We start from the raw sequence: 12,450 nt of genomic DNA, 5'->3' as shown, positions 1-12,450 counted from the left end.
AAGCACTACATTTTCCTGAGCAAAACTTTCATGACAGGAACATGGATTTTTAGAAGGAGCAACTGTTTGAGGTTCCTGATGTTTGTTCGTTCTTTCTTCCTTCCTTCCTTCCTTCCTTCCTTCCTTCCTTCCTTCCTTCCTTCCTTCCTTCCTTTCTTTCTTTCTTTCTTTCTTTCTTTCTTTCTTTCTTTCTCTTTCTTCCTTTCTTTCATCCTTTATCTACCAACATCACTAAGCACTCTTTCTAAAACACTAACTTGAGGCCATCACTGCCTGTCTTTTCTTGTTTTTGTATTTGTTTTGTTTTGGTTTTCCTTTTGGTTTTGGTTGGTTGGTTTGGTTGTTGTTGCAGCTGCTGTTGTTTGCAACAGGGTCTTTCTACATAGTCCTTAATATCGTGGGACTCACTATACAGACCAGGCTAGACTGAAACTCAGAGGCTGGCTTGCCTCTGTCTCTGAGTGCTGAGATTAAAGTTGTACAGTATCAGGCCTGGTCGATCATCAGCTTTTGACAAAGAACTGAGTTCCTGATAAATTCCAGCTCTTTTACGCATTCTACTAAGACCTACCTAGCATGGAATCTCCTTATGTCTCTGCACTGGTCTTCTGATATACTTGCAAACTTAGCATTTTTGGCTTGCCTCCTTTCTCTAAGCCAAAAATGTCCTTTCTTACATTTAAGACTTTGCATATAGCCTTTTATTTCTCTCTTTTCAAGTGTCTGTATAACCTTTAAGTCTAAAACATAATCCCTATGTGAACTTTTTGGACAAAGTAAATAGGCTACAATTTTTAAGACCTGTAGCATATATTCCAACAAAGTTCCATAGTACTTTCTCATTTGTTTCAAAATATCCATAGTCCTGGCCTATCAGTCTCCCAGTGTCATCCATGGATACATTAACAGCAGTTTATATACCAGCACTAAAGTTCAGTTTGGATTGGTGAATGGGAAGATAGACTAATGATAGACAGATGTCTTGAGAAATATTTAGGTTGTTTTTTCTGAATTCTTTAATAGTATTGCAGCACACAGCACTCTTAATACAGACAAGGGTCCTGTCTGCATTTTATCTCTGAAATATATTCCTAGAAATTAAGGGTCAAAGGAAAGCTACTAGACGAAATGGTTTTAGAAGAAGCCATTCTTGCTAAGTCAATTGCAAGAAGGCACTGAAGTTGCACAGCATGGTCTCGAACCTGTCACCATGTAACTGCTATGTTATATTGCAAAGTGGCACTTACTACATTGGTTTCAGTGTGTTTTGTTTAAAAAAACCACTTACTACTTTTATTTTGTTTTCAGGATGGTTAAAACCACTTACTACTTACCACTAAAGAGAACCTCATGAACGAGGTATTTTATGCCCATTTTTACAAATAAAAATTAGATGCACATAGAGATTGAATATTTTATGTATGGTCATCTTAAACAACCAACAAACACCTGCAAAGTCAACTTTTGGAAAATCAAGAACTACAAAATGCACCATAAAAAAAAAAACATAGGGTAAGGATACCTCTTCAAAGAGGAGGGGAGACCAACAACAAATCTGCAAAAATTTATGGTGGAAAAAAAAAAACACTTTGAGGAAATCCCCTTCTGAGACTTTCCCAAATCACTGCATTGGAGAGAATCTGAGTGAGACTCTAGGGCCCAGAGTGAAGTTGTAAATCTGAGGTTTGTGTCAGGCCATTAAATTATAGTGTCAGAAATAAGAATCTAAAGCCCGTCAGTGGTATAAATAACTGAAAAGAGATTACAGTCTAAAACGGGCTGCATACATATTAAACAAGTGCTGTGTATTCCTCCTGGGAAGATATATGATGCTAAATCTAATAGCTCCATCTTGCTTCCCGGCTCTTGAGTAGAAATTTAAAGCCTCAGCATTTTGAAAGGGAACAAAAAGACCAGGGGAATCATGAATTCCTGTAATATGAGAATGTACTAATGAGTTCTAAAATATGAATGAAGAGATGCTTCTTAGAAATACCCTGGATTTTAAATTACTCATAAGTAATATTTATTAACTTAAATAAACAAAACAATCCTATAGCTCTCAGGTATCTCCACCTGGGCCTTTTGAAAGAAAGTCTCCTTCTGTAGCCCAGACTGACCTAGAACTATGTAGCCCACAGTATCTTTGAACTTGAAGTCATCTTCCTATCTCTGTGTGTTAAGTAATGGGATTACAGATGTAACCTGGCATGACCAGCCATGTCTTTTATTTTAAGTTCTTCATTTTTCATATATGTATGTCTAATCATTTCTTATGTTTTTGTTTTCTTGTTTCTTTCCAAGGAGGGAATGGGAGCTCTTAATGTCAGCAACTATCTGAGATTCGATTAAAATGATAGAACTACTTGCGAAGGCGTGCAGAGAAATTAGCAAGGAGCTATTATATGTAACCAGGATCTTCTGTATAAAGCTCGTAGTATACAACTATATGAACAGATGGGCAAGGAAAGGAAGCAGTGCTTCTGGATGCTGTGGCCTTGAGAAATGTAGTCACAGGTAGAGGGATGCAGCTGCTTTCTTTGCCTGTGAAGGTACTACCATCTGGTGCCAGACAATTATACGAGCACATCTTTTCTCTCAGCTTCTGATTTTTTCATTTTCTTGCTCCCAAACTGAAGGAAGGAGAAGTCTTTGGATGGCAAATAATAATTCTCAAGATGCAGATTCATCTACAGTTCCGCCCACTCATTATTTTATATAAATAGTTCACAAATATAGACCACAGGAGTGTGTGTTGTCAGTCACTGTATCAATAGCCGGGCTATACTGGAATTAGAATCCCAGATAAATTTAACCAACATCAATGTTCTCCCAATGGATTTAACAATTAAATAATTTTATAAAATTATAAAATAAAAAATAAAGTGGTGTACTAATGTGATGTAGACGGAAGCTTTTAGAACCTCTGAAAATTTTTTTTAAAAAAATCTACTAGTGTTGACGAATAAAAAAGTCACCAAAAGTCTTTGAGGCTCTGTTCCCCAAGAAAAATAATGAAGAGGAAAAAGTAAAAGAAAATAACAACAAAAAATACACATACATTTTCACAAATGTTGTGAAATTAAATATCCGCTCATAATCAAAGCAAGTAAGAAATGACCTCAAAGAAAACCTGTAAAGTTAATAAATATTAGTCAAAGAAAAAAGTAATGGATACACTTAGAAAAATATTCTAATTCACTAACACTAGATGCTTTAATGCACTATTGAAAAACATTGGGGGAGGGGGAGGGAAATGGGAGGCGGCGGTGGGGAAGAGACAGAAATCTTTAATAAATAAATGAATAAATAAATAAATAAATATTTTCATCATAATGTGAGAATCATAAGTTAACTAAAAGTAGCATGTAAATGGCACTCTGCTGCCCTTGTAAGTGTCAGATTAAGTTCACAAAGTAGTAACCCTATGAGTGATTTAAAATTCTGCAGCACATAGTCATCATTAGCTAATTGAGAATGTGGAATTTTAAAAAAAAAAGGTCTATTAAAATTAGCACCCAAGTTGTACTCAGGACATGCAACTCACTCTTTCTTTCTTCTGAGCTCAATATGCCCTCTTCCTAGTGCATGAACCCTAACCATAATTTCTGGAGCCCCTTGCTCTTAGAGCACAAAATAACAATTTGTAGCAATAAGCATCTCAAATTTTCATCTATACTCCCCTGTTCTGAACTTGATTTCATCCACCTGGATATATTTCCAAAGTTGAAATTATATACCACTCACCATTCTGCAAACTTTATTCAAACGTATTCAAAGAAGTTTCCTAATACTGCCAATACCAGGAGATGGAATGTCCAGGCATGGGTACTCAGCTTGGGTCCTATGTTCATTTTCCCTAATTGTGTGTGTTCTCTGCTCAAAGGGGCTACAGAGAACAAAATCTGGAGATGGATTGTTTCTGTGGGCTTCTGAGCCTCTCTGAATACAAGTGATCTTGTCAATAATGATACATTCTTTAGCCTTTGGTTGTTATATTTGTTTTATTTATTATACACATGCATTAACACACACACATATATGTACAATGCACATATCCATTTTGTAACGGAATTGTACTTCTAAAGGACAGCTAGCCACATAGCTGTGCACTTTTATTTATTGTGCCCAAGTGGTTGGCATCATTTTGCATTAAGTTTCTAATTGTTATTAATTACTTTGACATTTCGAGGAAGAACATTAATCTTCGCACAGTCATTTTGTGTTTCTAAAGGAGTATCATTTGCTTCTCATCAGAGGAAGTTTCTTCCTTCAGGGTTATTCATAAATGTGTCATCTATTGTAAATCACCACTATGGGAATGAAATCCAACATCTGGATGAACATTGGTAAGGTCAAAGATGTCAGGGCTAATTTCAGCCCCCTAATGTTTAGATCAATCACTCTGCTCCCACGCAGCACTACTGAGCGCTGGTAGAGGGAGAAATAAAACTTTCAAATATGGAGAAATGAACAGGTAATTGTGTCATTGATGGTGATTATGTTGATGATGATTATCGGTGAAATATATTTCCTCTTATTATGTGCCTTGCAGTTTATTGGTGTTTTGCATATATGTGTGTATGTATATTTATATTTATATATAATGTGCGCATGTATATATAATGTGTGTATGTATATGTATATACTTTAAAATATATCAGTCGTGAATATTATTAATGATTTTATTCTATAGATGAAGTAATTGTGTCAAAAGTAACTTTTTTATTACTGATCAATTCATAAGTGAAAGAATCGGCATTTTGCAGAGATTGTGGGTGAGAACAAACTGATTTAACTAAGAATAATACATGGTCGCTACTACTAAAAATTATGCTTGGAGATATATGTTAGTGTTCTTAAATTTTTTCATCTAAATAAGTTTTATGGGTGGCATCCTCTTGTATTGTCTGCATGGTGAGGAATAGATAAAATGAAGCACTGTTCTCAGAGCAATGACATCATGATCCTTGTGCTAATAGTACCTATTGTTTGATCAGGCTAATAAAAACACACATAATACATAGAATAGTGAGAAAATTTCAGAGGGGGTGTAGCTTGTACACCAGCGGAAAGGTTTGGTTTGGTCACCCATGATGATCAGAAAACAGAGTGTACCATTGTATGTGAGAGGAGGTATATAAAACGAAACACGCTGACCTGCTCAGAAGGAAAAGAACATAGGCTTTAGGCTATTTTCAAAAGGGAAGCTTAATATTTCCTAGGAGAGATGTGATGTGTGCTGAAAGGAAAAATAGCATCTTAATGAAGGCCAAATGTGACATGAGGGTTACTGCAGAAAATTCAGGGAGAAACGCTAGGATGAACTGTGCCATGAGTATAGGTGAAACAGGCAGAGCAGGAGCCTGGGAGAAATGTAGTAATATTGTTGACTGCCTGTGTGTGAATCTTCAGGGTGAGAAAGGGGTAAAACACTGACTGAGATTTGGTGTCTGAATGTTGATCTCTGTAGAAAGAACATAGTCCTTGGTATTCAAACTGTCTGCACTTGTATTTAAATTGAGTTGTTTTAAAGTTTTAGAATTACTAACACTGAGTACTTGGAATTCACAGTTATTCATGTATTTTATCGTATTTATTTTCTTCCTTACGATAGAAATACAAAGCTGATGTTACTAGTTTTTGAAATGTATATATTCTTAATTTAATATAATCGTATCTATTCATGTTTTAGAGATTTAAGAAAATTGAATAGTATTGAGGTTTCTTAAAAAGCATACAAGAATAAAGCCTAGATTTAGGCGCCATTACATAATTTATATTGCAGTATTCTTTCTATGGCTCACTGGTACATCTCAAAAGTGCAGTATTTTTGAGTGAAAGGATTCTCTCTGGGTTAGAGTTGATGTGGGGAACTCTGCACAAGAATGAAATAGAGTGCCATAACTTATGTGTCTCCTAAATTTAAATTTCTTCAAAGTGTGATTGACATAATTTTAATAATAATCCCTGTATTTATATATTACTTCACAATTAAAATGTGATTTATACTTGTTACCTCAAATTATTTTATAGCGTCCCAGAAAGGCGAGTAAAAAGCGTACTAATATCAATATTTCATTATTAATGAAAGGAGATTGTCTAACAGATAACAAATGACTTCCAAAGTCACACATTCTGACTGCTGAGCTACAGGCCACTCCCAGAATCATGTCCCTCAAATACTTGTAAATAAAAAGAATAATTCAGCCTACTATAAAATAGCTACAATTTTGATTAATATCAGAAAACATGAATATGTTTAAGAAAAACATTTTAATAGGCAGAAGTAGAAGACATGATTAATGATTTTTTTTCTATATTGTAGCAACCAGAAATTTACATAAGACCAGACATTATTCTGTCTTTGGAACCAGACACCCTTCTTTATACAGCTGGGCCAAAGAGATCTTACAAGAAAATCTCTCCTTGTGGCATTGCTCCACTGTCTCAGTTTTCAATAACCCTCACAAGACTCCTCACTAAAAGACCTGGACTCATGGGGACGCGGAAAGGTACACCCTATCCTTGACTCCTAGAGGGAAAGAGATAATGACACAGCTACAAGATCACTATGAAATATTTGTTTTTAAAAAGCAGAACAAAAATAACACTAAAACTTAGATATATTTTTAAGTAATTCAATTTCCCCAGGAATGGTTAAAAAACAACGAACCAAACAAAAAAAATGCCAAAATAGGAAGCAGATATATTTTCTATGACAAATGGCAATGCTAATTGTCCTTTCTGAAATACATTAATACCTTTCATCTTGTACTTCAACAAAACTATTTTATGTGGAAATTTGCTATTTTTATTTGGAAAGCATATTATTTATATTACCCCCTTTCAAGTGATCATTAACCATCAGAAAGCAGAATCTTTGGAAACTGTTTAATCTAAAATTATAAGAGCCCTCAAATATGGTTTAGGAAGTAATTGCTGCCACACAATCATGCATTAGATCCCTAGGACCTACATAGAAGAGTCTGGCACTACAACACATGTCTGTAATCGAAACCACAGGGAAGCACAAACTTCTGCATAGTCAACCTAATTGCCACAGTGATAGAGTAAGAGAGACTCATTCTCAAATAAATCTATTTATAGCTCAATCAATCGATACATAGACAGGTAAAAATTAGTTTTAATGTGGTTAAGAAAAACAATTGATATCAAGTTCTATGACATGCACACTTCTTTGCATGTACATCTTCACAAACAAACAAGCAAACACACACACACACACAGAGAGAGAGAGAGAGAGAGAGAGAGAGAGAGAGAGAGAGAGGAGAGAGAGATTTGACTTGAAGATGTAACCTTTTCCTATTTTCTTAAATCCCCAACGCTTTGACGACTTGGATAATGACACACAAAGAATAGCTTAACTGAAAACACATCATTGAGCTAAGAAAAGGATCATATTCAGTGATTCCTGACACTCAGCTGAATGAGCAAACCTCACTTTAAGGTTCCTACACAAACTGCAAGCCTCAAGCACCTCACTGTGCCACTGCTTTGTGAATGGGCTATGGGCTCAGAATCACTGCCTCATTGTAGCAGTTGTCCCAGGACCTTCTAAACGTCTACCACACAATTGCACAATTGAATCATACCTTCTACTTGTGTAAGAAGCACTCTTCCTTTCTTCTATCGTTAAATCTGTGAGGGTTTCCTGAGTAATTTTATACATAGTTCTGCAGACTGGACGGGTTGTAAATATTAAAAATCTGAGGCCTTTTTCTGAATATCCTCGAGGAGTAGTATTGATAGGCAGTTTCAATGGCAGCATTAAGTATGCCTATATATGAGGAAGGCATTTTTTTCACACTCCTGTTATGCTGTTGGATTTATCTTATTTGAGACCTAATTTTTAGTATTTTCATCTCTTGCCATCCTTGGAGCAGACTCCAGCAAGTGTGCCAAAATATATGATGATTTAATGATGTTCTGAAATGTTTCACAGCCAAAACAAGGAAAATATTTGTGACCCAAGAAGACCCTAGATTCCAGATTCTGAAACAGAAAGGGAAGGACAATGACTTCAATTTATCCTTTTTGATTCATTCCCCAGGACTTGTACAATTGAGGTTATAAAGTAGCAGTATTGATCTTTGAAAGGCTAAATGATCTCTATACTTCTATGACTAAAACGTCTATCTACCAATCTTTGGAATGTCATGAAGGTTTTCAGCACATTTTGTTGGGGACAAACACTAATGTATAGACCGAGAACAACTTGGTGGACCTGAATGATGATGCTTACATATAGAATCAGCCACTTAGAAGAAGGATGTTATACTGTACTTTTACTTTATCTTATATACAAATCAAAATAAAAATGGAGAATTTTTAATATTTCTGGGTTTTTTTTTTTTTTTGCTTTGTTTAGGGTTTACTATGAACTGAGATTTTAGGCTATATTCTGATGTTTGAGAAAAAAAAAAAACCATTAACCAAGTCACAATACTTTTAAACTTCTTTTTGTTCTGCCTGCAGTGTGTTCTAGTACTAAAACTGAACAGAATTGTCATAAAGAGACAAGAATGTCTTAATCCAGCAACTGATGGGAGCAGAAAGTGGCTCATAGCTAAACATTAAACAGAGTTTGGGGAGTCTTGCAGAGAAGGGAGAGGAAGGATCAGAAAGACCAGTGGAGTCAGGGACACCAGAAGAACTCAGACCACAGAATCATCTGACCAGGACTCATGGAGACACATGGAGATCTGGGAGCCTCTAAGGCTCTGACTATGTTCTTTGCATACTTTATGGCTAAGTAGCTTAGTGTTCTTGTGGGGTTCATAACAATGGAAATGGAAACTGTCTCTGGCTCAGTTGCCTGCTTATGTGACCCTTTTCATCTATATGTGTTGCCTCCTTCTGCCTTGATATAATAGTATATGCCAGGTCTTATTGTAGCTTGTTATACTTTGGTTGATATCCCTGAGAGGACTGCTCTTTTCTAAGGAGAAGGAAAAATCTGGAAAAAAGTTGAGTTGGATGGGGAGAGATGGTTGGAAGGGAGGGAAGGTAAGCTACAATCTGGATGCAATAAATGAGATAAGAATAAAAATTAAAAATTAAAAAGAAAATGCATAAATAATAAAAACACAAAACAGGTTTTTATAAATAACAGTATTTTAATTGGAATTTCTGGAAGCATATAATAATAATTTTGATATAAAGATAGTCACTTCTTAGTTTTATACTTATCTGAAGTTTTAACTTAAATTTTTTTCTACCTTGATCATAAGAAAATGTATGACATTTAAAAACAAGCATATATTGAGATTGTGAAAATAATAGCATTTAGGACATTCTCTTTTCTTTTTCAAGAGTGGTAAATAGAAACCAAATTATCTGAGCAATTTTTTTGTTGTTATACTTTGATAACATAATAGGTTTTCTGTTTACACAGATGGACTAGTGACCAGTGGTATAATCTAGGGAAAAACTTACTATATAAAGAAATAAAAACACTCAATATATGTGTATATGCAAGCACTCCATTTCATCAGACTTTAACTACATTTCTCAGATATTTTCTAAAGATATAATAAAAAAAGTCTGATGAAACACTTCTTATATATAATGGTGAGAAATATATAAGAAGTGTTTCTTAAATTCCTGATATTGTTCTCAAATTCTAAGCAGATTAATACTACATGTATAATATCTTTAATATTAATTTTGAGTTTTCAAACTTCATTTATATAATTGGTGAGGAATGAAGATGAGATGTGCCTATAAACAATGTTTAATAATGTAACAACTCAGAATGGTTTTGGAAAGTCCCTGAAAATGACTTATTCAAAAAGTGCTTCCATGTCAGAGTAAGCAATAAAAGCTGAGCAACACTCTCTGACAAGTCAAGCTGAAAAAAGAACAGAAAGGCTGTATAGAAGAGCTTGATACTATCTGAGTCACTTGGAAAGGACACTCTTCAGTCTGCTGAGCTGCCTGAAGGCTGTACATTGTCTTCCATGTTCACAGATTTTTGTGAGTTGTTACTGATATTGAAACAAGGTGATGTAGCTATCTATGAGTCATTTCTGGTCTTATATATAGCCTCTCAACCATATTCCTATAAGTAACCCCAATACAACCCATTGGTACACACACACACACACACACACACACACACACACACACACTTCTACTCACCCAAAAAGCAAATCCATGACATGTCAAATTAGCAATTGCATCATTGTCCAATATGTTTAACAAGTGAGTTGTTAGCTGTGGTTACTATCAGGAGTATGGGTTACTGGTTAGAAGGAGAAGAGATAGTTCAAATGTACCTCATTACCAGAAAGCACATTTCCGTATGTGTGTTCATGTCCTGTAACATTATACATTAGATCTCTTTAAGTGCCTTGTAGATCACTGTATATTCCCTTTTGCTTAGGGCACCCAGAGAATCTTCAGAGTTTTGTTCTTTGGGACACATGAGCTTCGGTTTAACTTCTCTTTAATATCTGAGGGTGAACCTCTCATCTCCTGGAAGAAGTATCTCAATTTGGAAATTTTTCAATGTGGAGGGACATTCTGTACAAAAGCAAACTCATTTTCCTTAAAGAAATACATCTTTTTAAATACATCTTTTTTTTAAAAAATTAATTCTTTGCACTGTTGTATCTTATACCATTTTTGAGATGCAACAATAGTACAGTTTTGCATATTGTTGTAAGTAGAAATTTACATCCAAGTATGAAACTGCTCTGATGCCATCACATTCCACCTGTACTCATGTATTTGTCATCAATCATTGTTGGGGAATTTATTTAGGGAATTCAGTAATTTTTAAGATCTGGTGACAAAAAAAACCTAAATTAATATCACACGTGGAATGCTTGTTACTCCTTCAAGATTTATATTTTTTACAATACAGTGAAGCAGTTTTGAAGTATTTCTTTATATCTCCCCCTCTCCATATATTTACCCACAGAAGCACATATTAATTACACCTCATAGATGTATAAAATCAATGATAATTTTTAAATTCTTCAAGGTTTTTTCTTCCAAAGTGATTTTTTCTTACAACAAAAACCAATGGGAAAAGAACAGGAGCTATGCTCTAAAGAGTTTTGATAACTTGAGGGTAATCTTACTATCTGGTGTTTTACTGCCCTTTTATGAAAAAAGATGTTTTCCTATGTTTTCTTTGGCAAAGACCAATGCAAATATTATCTTTGTGTGTAACAGAAATATGCTTCATTGTTTAAGAATATCCAAACTTTCTGAAGAGTATGAAAAACATGTGGGACCAAAGAATCTCAGGATTTAAAACATTTAAGTTATTATTGAATAGATCACATGCATGAACAAAGAATGGACTGTGAAGAAGAGATGTCTAATGCACACACAATACTAAATGTCAAAGGGACAGACTTGCCATTAGACATTAAACTTATATGAGACAACAGAGATGTTTAATATTTATAACATAATAAGCCACATAAAGTGTTAGAAGCCAGCAGTGGGAAGCCTTAATTAGCAGCATCCTTTGGCTACCAAATTACTTCTCCAAAAAACAACATGAAGTCCAGTGATGCTCATTTAGCTGTTTGATGAGCATCAGCTGTGACCAAGATGACTTGCTTTTGCATTCTTCATATAGAATAAATGTTTGTCATGGGCTCCAAGTATCTCCCAAAAGGCAGGGCATCCAAGTTTTGTCTATCAGAAATGCTAGCTGTGAAATCTTCTAGTCAATCTGTGTGATAATCTAAACTATCTTTTTGTTTATATTACATCAGTATATATTTCAAATGGATTCCCAAATTTAAAAAAATGCCAGTGCTTTACATGTTCCTCCATGCAGTGATTAGATTGGCAGTGTATTATGACACTAACATTGGATCAAAATCATTCCCTACATGGAAACATACACTTGCGCTCTTGCTTATATTTTACTCTTAGCTAAGAAGTACTTACTATATTAAGGAAATATCAACAGTGGTGTCTCGATAAAATATCTTCTTTATTTACATTCAGAGTGGAGTGCATTAATTCAAGTTGCTTCAAGTATGTATTGCTTGTATGTTTTCCTAGAAGTGGTGCCTAGAGAAAACGAAGATGGATGATCGTATAATAATATACTATGAAATATAACTAACTCCTAGAGAGAGCTGTGCAATTTGTAATAATAACTCAAAAACTAAGATAGTCAGCAGAGAACATAAGACACAAGTAAATACAATTCCGAGTTTAAGAAGGGTCTGCCAGAGGAATTTCAATTTACAGTTAGGCTGTCTTTTCTTTTATTCTTGTTTCTTTCTTTCTTTTTTCCTCCCTCCCTCCCTCCCTCCCTCCCTCCCTCCCTCCCTCCCTCTCTCTCTCTCTCTCTCTCTCTCTCTCTCTCTCTCTCTCTCTCTCTCTCTCTCTCTCTCTCTCTCTCTGCACACTAATTGAGATCCCCTTAAGAAAATGTATTTCATTATGTGTCTT

Source organism: Alexandromys fortis, unplaced genomic scaffold (assembly GCF_014885135.2).
Source record: "Alexandromys fortis isolate MF-2015 unplaced genomic scaffold, M_Fortis_MF-2015_v1.1 scaffold_63, whole genome shotgun sequence".
Classification (NCBI taxonomy): Eukaryota; Metazoa; Chordata; class Mammalia; order Rodentia; family Cricetidae; genus Alexandromys; species Alexandromys fortis.
This window is presented reverse-complemented; position numbering follows the sequence as displayed.